This window comes from Ambystoma mexicanum, chromosome 9, assembly GCF_040938575.1.
Source record: "Ambystoma mexicanum isolate Mex_15411 chromosome 9, UKY_AmexF1_1, whole genome shotgun sequence".
NCBI lineage: Eukaryota > Metazoa > Chordata > Amphibia > Caudata > Ambystomatidae > Ambystoma > Ambystoma mexicanum.
The window spans coordinates 522,010,689-522,029,965 of record NC_090931.1 but is presented as its reverse complement, the minus strand read 5'-3'; the positions used below and the strand labels follow the sequence as shown (position 1 = coordinate 522,029,965).

At 49.7% G+C, this 19,277-nt stretch overlaps 1 protein-coding gene across 2 annotated transcripts in view; it reads left to right on the top strand.

Moving 5' to 3' along the window:
- The window catches only part of USP32 (ubiquitin specific peptidase 32), a 3,569,419-nt gene that overhangs the window by 101,172 nt on the left and 3,448,970 nt on the right, over window positions 1–19,277 (top strand). The gene's annotated exons all lie outside the window — the stretch shown is intronic.

The following is a 19,277-nucleotide window of genomic DNA, read 5'->3' as shown; positions in this document are numbered from 1 at the left end:
TTCAGCGGACAACTGCCATAGTTGGGGGCATTTCACAGGTCACGCAGTCACGCTGCCTACACCAGGTGTTGGCTATCATGACTGCACGCCCCTCAGTCCGCAGGCACATATACATGCCCAGAACACCCGCAGAAAAGCAGGTCGTGGTCCAGGACTTTTACGCAGTGGCGCAGTTCCCGAAAGTGCTTGGTGCCATTGATTGCACCCATGTGGCCCTACGTCCACCTAGGGCCACAGAGCACATCAATCGCAAGAACTGGCATTCCATCAACGTGCAGGTTGTATGTGATGCCGAGGGAATCATAACCTCCGTCTATGCCAACTATCCTGGGTCCACCCATGACAGTTTCATATTCAGATTGTCACCCCTACACCGGGCCCTGGAAGCTGGGAGGCATGGCAACACGTGGCTCATTGGTACAAATGGCCCTGCAAATGCATGCATGACTCTCACAGACAAAACCACACCACTGACAACCCACCTCACCTCCACAGGGGACAGTGGCTACCCTCTGAGCACCTACATGATGACACCAATCCGGAACCCCACCACACCACCCCAGGTAAGATATAAAGCCACCCATAATGCAACTAGGGCTATAGTAGAGCGCAAAAGTCACACTCTGGTGATGAGCTACTATATGTACCACCAGTAGTGTGCAGGATCAGTGTTGAAAGGGGCCCGTAGGGGTCCCTTACATCTATTTAAACAAGGCAATTCACCACACACGATAGATACGCCAGACACAAAGTTGTATTCCCAAAGCTAGGGTTTATTGCAAAGCAAATAGTCTCAGTTGGCCAACTCGGTCTCACGCCCTACGACGTGTATCTCTAGACCTCGAGGGACGCAAGAGAGTGAATTATGTACATCAGTTACATATATACAAAATGCATATCATACAATCAGCTATGACATGTTTAACACCCCCCTTTATTGGGTTTCTTTGAACTCGGTGTGATGATGATGGACACTTTTGATAATTATGACACCTTCAAATATCTATTCTATTAACAATATGCAATCTGCAAGTGCGGAGGCATCTTTTAGTTGTTGAACAGAACACAGTGCTTCTGTTCTTGGAAGCGAGCTACATACGGACGAAGAATCACATTCCAGACCTTGCTATCTATGAAGTGCTTTTCGTGTCCTGGGAGCTGACACGCTCTACAGGGCTCAGTAAAGGGGGGCCGTAAGAAGAGCATAATTCAGGATTTTGGCTGCTTTATTCTAACATATTCTACCATATAACGAGACTGGCTGACAGCTGCGAAATGATTAAATGCCCTGCAGCTCTGCTTCAAGGCTACATTCGAGCTGTGTAAGCAAAAAATGTGCTGCGAAGCAATAAGAACAGAAAGCAATGAGCAATTGTTGGAAAACAAAATGGCGATCCTTGTTACATCAAAATGGTTGTTCATTGGCAAACTCGGAAACCTATATGTCTGTCATATCGTGCATGAGACGGTTGGCCCACAGCCACCAAAATATGTTTGCCGTCAATCATGAGAGGTATCCATTTTTCTAGACTGACAGTGTGGCAGCATGTGTCCTGCACAACGCTGCAACACAGCGTAGCGCATCAGTGGACATGGTGGTGCCCCCACATCCCCAACCACATGCACGCCTGCTGCGCATGGGAGGGGAAGGGCACGTGGCGAGGGTGCCCTTACCCAGCTTGTGGCACAATTTCTCACCTAAAATCCAGACGCTGAGGAGTGCACACAGCCCTGGCACATTCCAGGTGACAATCGATTATGACAAAGATGCAATCATCTGTCCCAACCTTCCCACCCTGAGAACCTGTCCTTGGAAGTGCTACATTTTGTGCATCCCTTAGAACTTTACCAACTCAATCTGGTGTGCACAAAAGTAGCACATGGAAGATGTAGCATGTCACTAACGCCATGGCAAAGTACACCTCTAAATGCTGGTATGTCACCAAAACCGTCCCACACTCCATGTCACCTGGTCGCCGCACATTGCCATGGCATGCAATGTCAAAAGTCTAAATCAAATGGCCATAGCTCAACTCTACTGTCACAAAGTGCTCAACAATCAACAGAACCACTTCATAAACAAGTCACTCTCACACAAACTATCAATGTACACAGGGACACCAATTGGGCAGTACAACATACCAGATACACTGGCCTGAATAGTGAATATGTCGGACAGTGACCAATCATAATTGCACAAGTGCCCCAACATATCGTAACTTGCACATGCCACCCTTCCATTATTTGTGGTGGCCCTGAGATCTAAAGTGGGCAGGGAAGCACATACAGACCGAAGGCCAACAATAATACAGATGGGCAAGCCAATACATGAAAGGATGGATCCCAATGTACAAACAAAAAGGGATGGCAACCATGCATTAGACATACAATCATGAATCCCACTAGGGGTGTATACTCGGGTCAGACTTCAGACTGTCCACAGATAGAATGGAAGCCCAATGCGAAGTTACTTTCACACGCTGCCCTCCTTGCAAGCCCATGGAAAGGGGAAGCAGGAGTGGCATATGTGTCTGGACCCAGGGCGCAAACACCCACACGAGACAAGCCTCTATGGGTCCAGCTGGAACCTACAGTGGATGCCCTCCGATGCCGCACAAAGCAACACATTGACACATAAATGCACAATAGACATAAAATAACAACAAAAAAGCCCTTGGTGGACAGAGGGGGGTTGTTGTCGTTTTGGGTGTTTTTCTTGAGGTGTCCTTCACATGTGCAGAACTGCCACCTCCGCAACCACATTTCATCTATCAACACTTCCCAGGCACGGCAACCGTCTCAATGTCACCTGCCCAGACACATTTCTAGTGTCTGTCGTCACTCAGTTTCCCCTCCTGGGACTCTTTGGACCTTTGCACACTTGTGTACATGTGCAATGCGAATGACATGTGATTTGATTGGATGTCATGTCCCTCACACATGGGAGGGTCACTCGTGTGTTTATGGGGTAATGGGTTCATGTGATGTGTGCTCATTGAGGCTCATGCCATGATACGCCAGGCAAATGACTCTTAATGTGACACAAATCGAGGGTGCTTTGAATTCCGTCAGTGTGTGTATTTGTATATGCCTTTACATTTCTTTGTTAAATGGCATGCAGGGCTGCTCTTTGGCATACACTTTTGTGATGTGTATGTTGGGAGGTGGTTGCAGTCAGCAATTGCGTGTGATTAGCTGGGACACCGATGCGTGTGGGCCAGTTGTATGGCTTTTTTGTTTGCTGTATGTTTTGTGGACAGGAGGTTGAGCGCGGTGTCAATACATGGCATGCAAGTTCAGACACGCAATCGATGGAGTGTATGTGTGTCACTATGTCAGCATCCGGCATGCAGGTGGTGTCCAGTATACAGGGCATGCCTGCAGGTTGCTGTGATGGGTAATGGTGGTGGGGGTGTCCCATGACACGGGGCTTGCCTGCAGGTTGCTGTGACGGGTGATGGGGGTGTACCATGACACAGGGCCTGCCTGCAAGTTGCAGTGATGGAGGCTGGGTGCGTCCCTTGTGGTGTGGGCTGCCTGCAGGTTGTGGTCACGGGTGATGAGGGCTGGGGTGTGGCTGTCCCGTAAGGAGGGGTTTGCTTCCAGTGGATTTGTGCATGTATCGCGGGGTATGCACAGGAGTTTCCACGTGATTGGGCTAGGGTGCGACCGGGGTACGCGCTGATTTTCCACGCGATTGGGCTGGGGTGCGACCGGGGTACGTGCTGAGTTTTCACACGATTACGCTGGTGTGCGGACAGGGTACACGCAGGATTCTCCATGCGATTGGGCTGAGGTGCGACAGGGGTACGTGCTGAGTTTTCACGCGGTTACGCTAGGGGGGCTCTATGCTGGACAAGGTATAGCACGGGCGCTTGCGCAGTGTTAGGCCTTTCGCTTGCTTTTTACTGCGCCTGGCGGCATGTTGGGGGCGTTACTGGCTCTGCTTGATGTTCCTTGCGCCACGGCTACTGATGCCTCGGGAAATCCATGAATACGCGTGCTGCACATTTGTTTCTTTGCACCACGACTTGCGCACGTGTGGCGCACACTCCTTCTCGGTGCGCTGCACTTGCACCTTTTTTGCGCTGGCTTCTATGAATCGGGCCTATATGTAATGTGAATTTTAGTAATTTGCTGGGTAGTAAACCAGAAATACACTCCTGCGTATGTTGAACTTAACAAACGATATTAGCACTTAGAAAGATTGTAATATGTGTAAGTGCAAAGTATCAATATGATGTTTATGTTTGTCTATATGTTTAATGTGGAATGTAAATATGTTATACTGTTTTTATTCTGGTTTTGTAAAGGTTTAAACAAATATACAAATAATAAAATAAAAAAATTAAAACGTATTCTTCTTTGATGGTCTTAGCTTGCTCGCATCTTAGAGTTCGGTTTAGATTAGGCGTTTATCTCAGCCATGTTTGCAGTTTAATAAACACCCTTGAACTATGATCACTTGTGTCTGTCTTACTTTGATACCATGTCTTCCTTACAGTCCCGACTTCGTTACCATCGACCTATATAAGGATGAGGAAGTTGTGTGGATACCAGTTCTTTGTAAAGTTTTTAATGCCATTATCAAATCAAGTTTGTTCCCCTCTTCATGGCATCAAGCTGTTATAATTCCGCTATTCAAGAAAAGAGGAAAGGACCTGCCGTGCAATTATCGACCCATCTCACTTTTAGCAAAGTAATTCTTGGTCATTTACAGGCTTGGGAAGATGGTAACAACATAGTACTTATCCATCAGGTGGGATTCAGACAAAACAGGGGCACGGTGGATAAAGGTTTTTTACTCTCTCTTCCGATCCAAATATACACAGTCCTATTTAAGATTATCTTGTATGTTGCTTTCCACACCTAAAAACAGCCTTTCACTCAGTTTCCAGAGCCACTTTATGGCAAATTCTCTAAGCTTGCAATACTCTCCCAGAGCTCTCTCAGAGCTAATTTAGATTATATCGTCCATATATTCCCACAACCACGCCAAGTTATGCTTTTGCTTCGGGGGGTGGATTAACAAGAGCATTTGATGTGCAGAGGGGCTTGAGACATTAGTGTCCTGGCGCACCTTCTCTTTAACCTCGATGTTCAAGAAATCATTGATGTGCTATAGAAGGATGTTAGGCAGAATCCTGTGCAGTTCCCTTAGGGAGCACTACAGAAGATTACATCTACAGGTATGAGCAATAAATCCCCTTGGGTATCAGTCTGTACCACAAAGATTTAGTTGGTAGCTGTGGCTAAGCAGTCAGACTTATCTCAAGAGGGAGATGAGCAGTGTTCATGGTTTACACATTAGGACTACAATACTTTGGAACAAGGAAACACTGACCAAAGCTTTGTATCAAAAAGAATATATGTATTTATTTTGCACACTCTGTTCACACACAAATCACTATTATTAAAGCAAGTTAAATCAGTCAAGAAAAGTATACACAGCACCCTATCTAAATTGTAGACAAGTTTGAGCAAGAGTGAAAAATGAGCAAAACAGCACAGTGTAAACCAAACAGAAATGGCACTCTAACAATTTCTCAGAAGGGAGGGAAAGGACAGGATATACAGGTTTAGACTCTTTAACACACCGGCAACACTTCCCAAGTAGATTGTGAACAAGTTAGGCAAGGCAGTATTTTAGCATATGCAATACTGAGGTGAAAACCAAGCAAAATGGCACTTCACAAGTTTAAAAAAGGGAAGGAAAAAGGTGGTTATAAGGGTTGGGTGCACCAACACATTTCTGGTTGAGAAGCAATCTAGAGAAGGCAGTTGTAACAGATTTAGCCAGAGTCAATAGGCCTGTGCCAGAGTCAATGGTACAAGGCAATGTGACCAGGATCAAACTGTTCTAGTAGCTGCAGTCAAGTCTTTTTTTTAACGATTCGAAAAGGCAGTTGCAGAAGGTGAAAAATAATGTTAGATGATAGGGGCGGTCAACCCGGTAGGTAAGTAAAGGATTTAAAACACCTTTAGCGATACCCAATGAAACGGGATGCCTGGTGGAACAATGTACCTTAAAGGTGAAAGAGGCTCCTGCGGTGGCGGTAGTTCCTGCCAGTTCCTGTAGTTCGGGAGATCCAGCAGAGGAAGAGAGGCTCTCGTCGTGGAGGAAGGTTCGAGTTACTGCACTGCCCAGGGATGAAACCAGCCGCGGTGCTGCCAAAGCGAATAAAAGGTACGCTCCTTTAAATCGCGGTCCTGGTGAATGGGTGCCTGGCTATCTGGTCTCCGAGTGCAGGGCACTGGCGATTCGACCATGGCAGGCACGGGAAGGCGTTTGGCGAACTAGTTGGCCCCGCCAGCTCAAGGGAAGAAGACTCTTGCAGAGGAAGATCTTCTCAAGTCGTTGGAGAAAAGTGGGGAGGATCTGCAGCAGGGCTTCACCAGTGGTTCAGTCGTTGCAGATGTCTTCAGCTTCTCTCCTCTTCAGTTTCTTAGTTCCAGTGGCGACGTCTTGTCCTCAGGACCCTGCTTTTATGCAGCAAGACCCCCATTCATACAGCCTAGCTGTCGCTCACACAGTGGGGGTGGCTCTCCTGGTGGGAGAGCCCCCCCCAGCCTATTGGGGCAGAGTACAACTTGGGTTGCGTAGGCAACCCTGTCCAGGGTGGCTATTTCCCCTCCCACACATCACGTCTACCCTAGACTCAGTTGCGCCGAAATGAGGGCTTCTGTGCAGAAGCCTGCCAAAAGGACTAACAAAGGATCCCCGACCTGGGTTAGGATTACAGAGAAAGACACGAGAAAGAATTATTATTAAAGTTCTGGTAATAAAAACCTACCGGAGTAAAGTTAATATTCAAATAAACCAGCGCTATGTTAGAGGCTGTCAGAAAAAGTGGTAGCCTCGAACAATGGGAAAATCCAGTAGGGAAATATTTGCGGTCGAATATTTACAGTAGTAACCACTGCCACCAGCCAGAAACTTTTGAGAGCGGGACTATACGGTACCCCCTCGAAAATGAACACTAGGGAAAAACTATTAACCCTTTCCAGTACTTCCATAGTAAGATGGGTTGTACTGGTTTAGTTCATAAGTATTGACAAGTAAAGTCAATGGGGACTTTACAGGCTCTGGGAGACAGTAGTCTGTCTCAGGGTATGGAGTCTATGTTTGGGGGTCGCTACAACACCCCTGTGGTACTGCACGGAGGGTGCTGTGTAATACACATGTTAAAAAGATGATTCCTATGAGGGTGAGAAAAACCACATAGACCATAAGCACACAAGATAGCCTAAAACACACACTAGCAATCTGTCTAAGAGTGGGAAAAATGGGTCTCACTCTTAGGAGGAGAAAAAAATTAAACCCTTCAAATCCAGCCAAACTGCTGAGGGACTCTATAGGTAAGGGTAATTAGCCTTAGAAGAGAATTCTCCCTAATAGGTGCCACCTCAGTTTAAACTGAAAAACACTGCCCCCCCCCCCTCCCAGTGGTGCCTTGGTGTGAGCAAGGATGGGAAGAAGTTTAGTGGGGTGAAGAGGTGGCTGGAGAGGGGGATTGGCCGACAAATAAATAGAAGGGCCCTATCCCCCAACCCCCAGTATGCCTCAATGCTTTCTCCCTTCCTTCCTCTCCTGTCCCCTGACCTCATTCAAAAATACTGCACACACATTCTATGTTCTATCATTGTGTTTGTAAAGAATGAAATTAAAATATTTAGCAGTGATCAGGGGCTATTTTGAGGAATTGTAGACAAAGTCGAGCTTTTTTGTGGCAGCAGATTCACGTCTCAAAATTGACCAAAGCTCCTCAAAATAACCCAGGACAACTGACAAAATATTTGTATTTAGAAAAAATACAATTATCCTCTTTTTGATTAAAATATTTCTACAAGGATTTTTTTTTTTAAAGTATTTTATTAGTTTTTTGAAATAATAACGAAACAGTACAAACTTGCGACTGTAATAATAAGAAAAAATAAAAAAAGAAAAAATAACATAAGAACAACAGAAACAACAACAGTCTACATGTGGCATTGCATATGGGGTAAGAGGTGACAAGTTAAAATAAAGTTCTAGTGGTTCAGGAAGTGAGGGGGGACAGTTTTGATTAACTTTTTCTCTGTGTTGGTGTTAGCAATCAGTTTCTGTAGGACGCTGTAGTTCTTCAGGGAGGCTTGCAGTCTGCATTGAAGCGCATATTGCTCAGGAGGGCCTTCCAGGAGTCCAGAGTGCCGCTTGTGACGTCTCCGCTGGTTGTGATTCCGTCTTGCCAGGCCCTGGTTTCAGCAGTCGTCCATCTCGCCATTTCGTTCAACCACCGTGTATGCCGGGGGCCTGCCGGAGTCTTCCAGACCATCGCTATAGTTCTTTTGACCAATCTGCATGAGATGTCCATCAGTTTCACCACATGTTTGAGTTTGCTTGGTCTAGGGTATATTCCTAGTAGGCATTCTCCGGGTGTCCAGTCGTACCTTTCCATTCCAGCTTCTATGCAGGCTTGTTTAGCTTTGGACCAGAGTAACATCACTTTAGTGCAAGTCCAGAACATGTGGATCATGTCTGCCTTGTCGTTCCCGCACCGTGGGCATGCCGGGGATACCTTCTTGTTGAATGAAGCAACCCTGTGGGGAGTCATATATGTCCGGTAGAGGACATTCAGCTGTATTTGTCCGAATCTGGAATTCCGCGACACTTTCTTGGGGTATATCAATGCTCTTTCCCATTCCTTGTCGGTAAGTGGGGATTCAAGATCTGCTTCCCATCTCGCCTTCAGTGCCTGTCCTTTGGGATTAGGTTTGTGGCTAAGCTTGTTGTAAAGTCTGGAAACTGGTCTCCATCCATCCGAAAGGTCGTGCAATTCCTGTAGCAGCGGGTCTGGGGTGGGTTCTTCTGGCCAGCTGTTCCACTGCTTCTTGGCAATCTGTTTGATCCTATGGTACCAGAGGAACTGGCCCTTACATAGTCCTTCAATGTCTTGTAGCGACTCGAAGTCCCTAAATTCCCCATCTGTGAACAAGTCTCCCCATGTGTATATGCCTGCTTCCTCCCATCTCCTTGGAGTGGGGAGTTCCGCCTCCGTTTTGCACACATCCACCATTATGGGGTTATCTGGAGAGTACGGATGTTTCACTTGTCTTATGTGGCAGGTCCTGGCCCATATTTGCCTGCTAAGCCTAACAACCAGCGGGATTTCGGAGGGTAGCCGAGGAGGGAACCATAGAGTTTCTTTGGGGATTAAGTTTGTGGGAGACTGCCTCAGTAGTCCCAATTCGGCCAATGTTTCGTCTGACAGCCACTTCATGATGTGACTGAGCTGGGCAGCCAAATAGTAGAGCTGGAGATCTGGGAGTTTTATTCCACCTTCTTTATGTGGAGAGACAGCGTGGCCAGTGTCAGTTTGTGCCTGCGGGGACCCCACAAAAAGTCCTTAATAATGGCCTCTAGTGTCTTTAAGAAGGGCGGGCGAACGTAGTGGCAGATGTTGACAAAGAAGTACAGGAATCGGGGAAGAATTATCATCTTAGCAATCGCCGCTCTTCCCACCATTGACAGTGGTAGTTTGGACCAAAATCTGATAGATCGCCGAAGGCTGGTTACTGCAACTACAGTGTTGTGCTCGTGCGTGAGTTTCGGAGTGTGGCCCAAATTGATTCCTAAGTACCGGAACTTGTCAAGTTGCCACTTTATCCCAGTAGGTGGGAGGTCGTTTTCTGCAATGCCCCGTAGTCTGGCTAGGGGGAATGCTGATGATTTGTGTCTGCTGAATTGTATTCCTGAGTATTTTGCATAATTGTTGAGTACCCCTAGTACTGTTGGTGCATTGGCCTCGAGGTTCCTCAAGTATAGAAGTACATCGTCCACATATAATGAGATTATATTGTAGACATTGCCCACCTTGATGCCAGCATCAAAAAACTGTTGACGGAAATATATGGCTATCGGCTCCAGACCCAGTTTATGCAGCATGGGCGAGAGTGGGCACCCCTGTCTCGTGCCCCTTTTGTATTGCCCAGGATTCCGAGACAATTCTGCCTGTTTTAACCCTGGCCATTGGCGAATTATAAAGTACCTGGATCCATCTAATGAAGCCCCCACCAAAACCGAAGCTCCTTAAAACCTCCACAAGCCACTCCCAGTAGATGGAGTCGAAGGCCTTGATGGCGTCGAGTGACAGTATCGCCAGGTCTTCCTCACGGTCATGGGTTTCGGCCATGATGTGTTGTAGCCTCCTTAGGTTGGCTGTGGTGTTGCGTCCTGGGACGAATCCATTTTGGTCTTCATGGATTATGGATCTTACCACTCTAGCGAGTTGTTGGCCAGTATAGAGGTGAGAATCTTACTGTCGTAATTTAGCATGGCCAAAGGTCGATAAGAATCGCAATCGGTGGGTCACTTGTGCGGCTTAAGCATGGGGATGATTATGGTCTCTTTCATGGTGTTGGGCAGGATACCATTTGTGTAGGCTTCCTGATAAACTTTGTGCAGGATGGGGGTGAGAATGGGTTCGTACGTTTTGTAGAACTCAGGCGGGAGGCCATCACTGCCGGGGGCCTTGCCATTAGCGAGCGACCTGATGGCCACTTTCACATCTTCAGGAGTAATCTCTAAGTCTAGCTCCTCTCTCTGCTCTCTGGAGATTTGGGGGAGGCCTATCTCCTCCAGTGTTTCTATTAATTCTGCGGTGGGCAACTGGGATTCGTGGTCATACAATTTAGAGTAGAATTTGGCGAAAGCTTCATTGATCTCCATTTGCGTCTTGTGTGATACTCCTTCCTCGTCCCTTATCTCCGTTGGTAGGTGTTTGGGGTGTTCTCGCTTGCAGAGCCAAGCAAGCAATCTACCCGGTTTGTCCGACTCACTGTGGGATCTGGCGGTGTATGTTGCAAAGTCAAATTTCTCCAATCTGTCCCATGATTCCCGACATTTTTTACGGGCTGTTTTCAGGTTCTTCTCGATCTCTGGGGAGATGTCAGGGGTGGACTCCAGGCGTGTGATCTCTGATTCTTGAGCCTCAAGAGTCGACTGTAGTTGTCTGCGGGTGCCACCAGCTCTTGATATGAATTCTCCCCTGGTAACCACCTTCATGGCCTCCCACAATGTGCTCCAGGTAGACACCGATACCTTGTTGATTTCGACATATTCCTCTAACCTCTCGGCGAGGTCCTCTCTGAACTCTGGGTCTTCTAATGCTGTGGTGGGCATCCTCCACATGGGGATCGGGGGTTTGGGTCCCCTTAGTTGCCATTGCATGACCAGCGGGGAATGGTCGGAGATAGATCTCCCCAAGTATTCTGTGGATGTAGCCAGTGGTGTTTGTTCCTTATCGACAAACAAATAATCAATTCTTGTGTGGACGCTGTGTGGGGCTGAGTAGTGTGAGTAGATTCTGGTTGCTGGGTGTTGTACTCGCCAGATGTCTACCAGATTAAGTTGGTCGAGTATTTCCTTCAAAGTGCTAGATGCGGGATTGCTTGGTTGGGGAGGAGGGCGTGATCTGTCCATACTTGTGTCCATGACACAGTTGAGGTCTTCCCCCCCCCCATATGAAGGTTCAACCTCGGTGGTGTGCCAGTTTAGCGCTCAACACACTTAGATATGACGGGATTCCATGCTGTGGAAAGTGTGTGTTAGTGAGGCAGATCGGGGTCTGTTCTATGGTGCCCCACATTGATACGTATCTTCCTTCCTTGTCGGAATACCATCCTTGTAGCTGGAAAGGCACATTCGGGTTCACCCATATTGGTACACCTCTCGCATATTTGGAGTATGGAGACCCTCTCATAGTCCCTTCCCATCGGTCTGCTAATTTGGACATAGCGTGCTCCGTGAGATGGGTCTCCTGTAATATTGCGATCGAAACTTTCTTCCTCCTGAGGTAGGACTGTACGCGTTTCCTTCTGAGGTACGAGCCCATTCCCCTCACGTTCCATGTCATCACGATAAGTTGTGACGTCATCGGGACAGTGTTTCGGTTACAGCATGGGGTTCCAACCCTTTGGCCTGGTGGCACATCGAACCGCAGGTGGCGCTCTGCAGGCGGGGGACCCCCGGAACATGGACTCTTGAGTCGTATCTTGCCACCATCTTGTATTTTACCAACATTAATGATGCGTAGACTGCGAAACTAATAAAACTAACAACATAACTCAAACTGGTGCGCCCAGCGACTACAACACTGTCGCGGTGCTCAGGCGCTCTCGAGCCGTCTGAACCCATCCGGGAATCGGGCGCGAGCAGGGTCGGGTGATGAACTGGCCCTATTGGGTTTTTTGCTGGGGGTAGGGTTGGTGTGAGGCGGCAGGGCCGGGCGACGGCCGTTTCCTTAAGTCAAACTGTTGATTGGATTACCTACTGGAGTCCGGTTGCTAGCGGTTCTTTTGCACTTTATGGCTACATGTAGGCGATACGAAAGGGTTCAGGGATTTAGTCTACTTTCCGAGGGGCATCCTTGCCGTCAGCGAAGTTATTGTCTTCTAGCCACATGTTGGCCGCCTCCGGGTTATCGAGAAATATCGTTCGCCCATTATGAACGACTCTTAGGCGCAAGGGGTAAAGTAACCTGTATTTGAGGTTCAGTTGGTGAAGCCTTGCTTTGATCGGAACGAATGAATTTCTCTCCCTCTGTACTTTCTGAGTGTAGTCGGGGTATATAGTGATTTTAGCGTCCCCCCTTTCGATAGGGCCTATTTCCCTGGAGTGTCGTAGGATAGTTTCTCTATCTTGAAAGTTCAATATCTTAGCTATTATTGGCCGTGGATGCGAGCTGGGGGGAGGGCGTCTCTGGAGGGATCTATGGGCCCTTTCGACCGCGAAGCCTTGAGTCAGCTTTCCGGCCCCAATCTCTTGTAACAGTAGGGTTTCAACATAGGATGTGGTGTTCGAGCCCTCGGTACCCTCCGGGATACCCATGATCCTGATGTTCCCCCGTCTGGCCCGGCCTTCGGCTTCCTCCGCCTTTTCTTCTAGGAAGGCTACCTTCCTCTTTAGATCTGAGACTTCGGTCTGCAGCGCTGAGGTGGCCCCGGACGTTTCCTCTGTGGAATTCTCCATGATCGTCACCCTCTCCGCCAAGTTGCGGGCATCTTGGCGAATGAGTTGTATATCAATTTTGAACTCGTCGATTTTGGAGTCTATGTGGGTTCTCAATGAGGCAATGGCGTCCAATATCTGAGAGTGATTATAGTTGGCCTCCCCTTCGTTTGGACGAGTAATTTCGGAGAGGCTAGTTCTGGCCTGGGTGGAGGTCTTTGCCTTGGCTGAGACAAAGGAGTCCATGGTGGCAGCCCTTGCCTTGTTCTTGGTGGCCATCTTGGGATAACAGGGCAAAGTTGCTGGGATGCCGTTAGGGTGAAAGTTGGGGCCCCTCGGTGAATCAAGGCTCGGGGATGGGGATTGACTCCCCCCAACGCGCGGGGCCAATTATGTGCCCAAAGCAGACCAGCTGAGGAACCAAGTGCAGGCGGCCACAGGGTGCGGCGGTGGTTAGGGGCCCACTCGGGGGTATTGTGTGGTCTCACGCACCTTAAACTTCAGGGCCTCTGACTGCTTCGGCTGGAATCGTGTCCTCTGGGGGAGCCCGGGGGCGGAGTGCCACGGCAGCGGTTCTTCCGTTATCTCTGCTACCCGGAGGTGGCTGCGTGTGTCCCCTCGTGTAGCCCCGTCTGTGGGATTCAGGTTGTGCAGCAGTGTTGCGGGACACCAGCGATGCGAGAGGTCGTGTGTGTTGGGCGCGATGCGCGAGTTGGACCAACTGGGGCGGCCCACACACGGCGAAGGTCAGGAGCCCGGGAGCCGGTGTCGGTTCCGATCCAGTTTCAGACGGGGGTCCGCTCTGACGGGCGATGCCACTTCACCCCGCCCCCGGCGCCAAGTCCCAAAGCGCGCTGGTGGAGGTCGTCAGCTCAGGGGTTCTGTTAAGCTGCGCAGGGCGCCATCTTAGATCGATGCGCGGCGGGGGAGGAGGTACGTTCCGGAGCCTCCTTCCCCCCCAGGGGTTCCCAAAATCCAAACCCTCGAGTGATTCTCGACGGGGATCGCTTCTCCCACCGATGCGTGCTTCTCCGCTGGCTGCAGCTACTCATGTACCGGAGAAAAGGATCAGGAAACGGCGTCTCGGCCGGAGCTCGGCAGATCAGCCTCTGCCCTCCATCGACTCCAAGCCACGCCCCCCTTCTACAAGGATGTATATGTTTGGTTGAGCGGTTTATTATGATTTGTGTATAGAGTATTCTTGAAAGACGAAAACACATTGCTCTATCAACTAGAGCCTAGACGATATATATGGTCAAAAATCTATGTTTCGGACTGGGCTCAAATAGCTGCATCACCAGTTAACTGTGTGATAATGTTTTCTCACTGACTTTTCTGTCACAAGCAGAAGTCCTTAAAACTGATACTGTCCGCATTGCACGCAAGAAATAAAACTACCCACTCATTTTATTGCTCCATAAATAACAACAGTAACCATTATTCATAGAGCGACGGAAGACCATAAACATGGCAGTGGTGCACGGTATTAATGAACATAACAGAGCTTTTATTGCACATCACACATTTTGTTTGCTTTTTGGTTTACTCAAATTTCTCGTACTGTTACGATATGGCATTTGTAACGCGCCTATACACAAGTGTTTCAAGGTGCGACGAGGCAGGGATGGGGGGAACAAGGGGAAGACAGACAACGATCCTACTAGGCCAGGTGTCATTCAGATCGCGCAGGGGTAGGGGGAAGGGAGAAGTGCAAGGGGAGGGGAGGGGGGAAGTGCAGTACAAGGTAAGTAGAATAAAATAAATAAGGGCCAGCTGGTGGCAAGTGCAAAGTAAGTGCAGACAAGTGCTGCGAACGGGGGCTGTAGGGATACAGAGACAGCAGTCCCGCAGTGCAGGGCTTGCCAGGGTGGCAGTTCAAGTGGAGAGTGGCTGGGCCTAGGACCGAGGTCGGCGAGAGTGGCCCAGTTGCAGAGTCGGTGCAGATTCAGCGAAGAATTAGCAGGGGAGAGGGAGAGAGAAAGCAGAAGCAAAGAGGAAGGTTTTGAGGTGCTTCTGGAACCGGAGATGGTTCTCCTCAAGTTTCAGGGAGGCAGGAAGGCTGTCCCAGAGGGAGGCCCCTGTCGCGGAGAGAGATCTACCCACAGCTCGTTGCTTCGAGAAGCGGCTGACCCTGAGGGAGTTGGAGACGGATGAGCGAAGGGCTCGGGAAGGAAGATATTTAGGCAGAGAGAGTTGAAGGTATTTAGGCCCCAGGCCCCAGAAGGCCTTGTGGACAATGCAGAGGGTTGTGAACTTTATCCTCGCAGCCACTGGGAGCCAGTGTAGAGACTTCAGTCCTGGAGAGATACGGTCCCTGGGCTTGAGGCCAAGGACCAGTCTTGTAGTTCTGTGCATGATGAGTTGCAGAGGGCAGAGAGTGCAGGCAGGCAGATTAAGATAGAGGCTGTTACAGCAGTCCAGCTTTGAGAGAACCAGGGCTCGTGAGACAGTGAGCTTTTGGGGGAAGGAGAGGAAGGGAAGAATACCTCTGAGGAGGTGCAGCTGGTAGTGTGACTTCTTAGAGACGTCAGATATATGAGGAGAGAAGGAGAGTGTGGAGTCTAAGATAACCCCGAGGTTTTTTGCCTTCCAGGTAGGAGCAGGAAGAGGGCCAAGAGAGGCCGGCCAGAGAGCTGCAGGGAAGGAGGGAGTGGGTGTGCCGATGAGTAGAATCTCAGTCTTACTGGCATTAAGGCAGAGGTCATTGGCGGCACACCATTCCTGGATAGCAGACAGACAGTCAGAGATGAGGGAAGGAGAGGAGGAGGCCGAGGGTAGCCTGAAAATGAGCTGGGTATCGTCCGCATAGCACTGAAAGTTGGGGCAGAGAGCGGCGATGCGGTGGGCAAGGAGTGCCAGGTACTGGTTGAACAGCCAGGGGAAGAGATTTGATCCCTGGGGGACACCACAGGTGGAGAAAAAGATGTCAGAGAGGAAGGACCCAAGTTGGACCTGGGAGGGTCGATTGAAGAGGAAAGAGGTCAGCCACGCCAGAGCCTGACCAGTGATACCCAGGTTATCACGGAGACGGTTGAGCAGGATGGCATGGTTGACAGTGTCAAAGGCAGAAGAGAGATTGAGCAGAATGAGAACACACGGAGTGTTGGAGTCAAGGTTCAAGAGTAGGTCCTCACGGATGTTCAGGAGAGCAGTTTCCGTGCTTCTGGCAGCTCTGAATCCAGATTGATGGTCACGAAGACTGCCAACAGATTCAGCATGGAGGTTAAGCTGGGAGATGGCCAGTTTCTCCAGGAGCTTGCCCAGGAAGGGAGTGATGGAGATTGGGCAATAGTTAGCCGGGCAGGAGGGGTCAGAAGAGGGTTTCTTAAGAAGAGGGTGCACAAGGGAGTGCTTAAGGGGGATGGGAAGACTCCAGAGGCGAAGGAGTGGTTGCAAAAGTCAGCCAGGGCAGGAGCCAGGGAGTCGATGTGGTCCTTGATAGTTTTGGAGGAACAGGGGTGAACCTGTGTAGACGAGACTTTCATAGATCGGACTTGTCTGGAAACCTCGTCAGCAGAAAAAAGGGGAAAGGCAGAGAAGGAGGGAGGAGGGGTGGCTGCAGAAGGGACAGAGGAAGAGCCAGTAAGAGAGGGAGGGAGGTGATAGGAGGAGAGTGAGGACAGGATGACCTGAGTTTTAGAGATGAAGTGAGAGGCCAGTGCAGTGGGCCTGGGAGGGGACAGGAGAGGTAGAGACTGCAGCAGGGTTGGCAAGCTCCTTGCAGATTTTAAAGAGTTCGGCCGAGTTGTTAGATGCCGCAGAGATGCAGGCTTGGATAAGGGCTCTCTTCTTGGTGAGAACGGAGAGACGGTATTGCCTTTGGAGCAGGCGGCAGGCCAGTTTGTCAGAGGATGAACATGAAGCACGCCATTTCCTCTCTGCCACCCTGCACTTGCGTTTAAGGGTGTCAAGCTCTGAGTCATACCAGGAGTTACATTTGGCTTTGGGCTTCAGGCGGATTCTCATGACAGGGGCAAGGATATCAAGAGTATCAGATATAGCAGAGTGGAACATGGAGAGGGCTGTGTCAGGGTGGGAGTCAGCTGAAGGGGGAGGGGGGGTGAGAAGGTGGCAGCGAAAGCCTCAACTGATACGCGCTTCATGGGTCGGATGACCGAGAAGGTGGGTGGCAGTGATGAGGGTGGCTTTGCCTGTGGGGTAGGGAGGGTGAGGTGGGAGGATAGGAGAAAGTGATCACTCCAGGAGAGAGGAGTGGAGAGAGGGACGGAGAGGTGAAGGTCAGACGAGATCAGAGCATCAAGAGTGTGCCCCGCAGAATGAGTAGGCCCAGACGGGAGAATAGAGAGTGAGAGAGAGTCGCAGAGGTCACGGAAGAGTCCCGTAGGGGGACAGGAGGCATCCAAGTGGATGTTGAAGTCCCCAAGAAAGAGGAGTTGAGTGGTTGAGGAGTAGGAGGAGAGGTCAGCCCACTCAGAGGAAGGAGGAGATTTGACCAGGTGGCCGATGGATAGTAGCCACAGTAAGGGAATGGCTAGGAGAGAGAGAGAGAGAGAGAGAGAGAGAGAGAGAGAGAGAGAGAGAGACGGCAGACAAGGCATTCAAAAGAGGAGTAGGTCTGCGTAGGAGTGACAGTGGCAGGAATCCACACGGTTGGGCCTAGGCACGGAGAGGATCTTGTAGCCGTCGGGTAGGAGTGTGTCAAAGCTGGTGACAGAGCTGGCCCTGAACCATGTCTCAGTGAGACCGAGGACGTCAAGGTCCAGTTCCTCAAGAAGGTGACAGATATCAGAAGAATGCTTGATTGCAGAGCGGGAGTTAAGAGTGGCAATGTGAGAAGGTTGCCATCCTTGAAGGACTTCCGGGGAGGGGTACAGATCAGAGGTATGCCCTGTGGAGGTGAAGGAGCAAGAGAGGGGGCAGGGAGGGACGGAGGGTAGAGGCAAGGTAGCAGAGGACAGAGGAGGGGGGACAGCAGGAGAGGAAAGGAAGTTGATGAGGCATGGGAAGCGTCTATCAAAGAGGTGTAGGTTGGCCTGAGGGCCTTGGACCAAGACGGTCCCATTAGCGTAGACATTAATGATGGCCTTAGAGGAGTGGAAGGAGGCCAAGAGGACATCCCAACGGGTGCCACCATTAATGGGAGAAGAGGAGAAAGGAGAGAGCACAGCGACCATATGAAGGGTCCATAGGTCAGGTGAAGGCACGAAAAAGAGGATGTCTTTTTCCTACCAGATTTAGTGAGGAGAGCAGGATAGTCAATAGAGAAGGAGTTAGAGAAGATAGGCGAGATAGAGAGCACCATGGAGTAGGAGAAGATAGATGATACGAGAGCACGCAGGCAGGAAGTGAGTGGCAGGCCCTGCTTTACCACATTTCAGAACAGTGAGTGCGTATTAGGTACAGAGGCCACCTGAGATTGAGAATCCTGCGAGGGGAGAAAAAAAAAACCCTGGTTTACCACAAAGGTGAGGTGAAGACACCATGCGAAAGAAGTGATCAGGAATAGATGGGGTGGGCCGGGAGAAGGTGGAGAAAGAAGTACAGGCGCCTGGCGTCCCCTGCGGACACCTGCAGACACACAGGGAGCTGCAACCGTAGGAGCCGCCCTTTGCCTAAGGGGCCCTTAGCCGAGGGGGCTGCCGGGCAGGGGGCTGCCCAGGAAAGGGGTGGATATAGGCAGAGAGAGGAGGGGGGTGTGGGCGGGCAGGGAGGCGGGAAGGGAGAGGAGGACCAGGAAGTGGGAGGGGGAAGCAGCACAACAACGCGCTCAGAGCACGAATGCAAAATTAATAACTTTGAACAAGCAGTAACTCACGGAGGCCCGCAGGGCCAGGCAGGGCTTCCCTAAGCCAGCAGATCCCTCAGGCTACCGGCGACTGAGGGATCTGCTGGTTTAGGGAAGCCCGGCCTGGCCCTGTCTGTTGCTTTCCATTAGTAGCAAAGCCTCATGTCACTTCCTGTAACATAATGTTCTTTGATTTTGCACTCATGGCAATATATATGCAAATTAGGGCCCTCAACAAGTCCTTTGTCACACAGGCCCACACACTTTATAGAACCTTCCCTGGATATAGATAAAGGGCATCACTCTGTGCACACAATTGCCTATATCCAGGGCAGATTCTCATTGACATCTGTTGCTGGCTTTCTCAGCAGAAGCATGTTGGCTACCCATTTTGAGACTGTTCCCTCAATAGCGTGTGCATTGAGAACATTGTATATCCCATAATATTTCTGCTCACGAAACTATGCATGATAATAAATGCATGTTTTTCAAATGGATTGAAAAAACACTGTTGCACTCCATTATTTTTCATAAAAATTTATA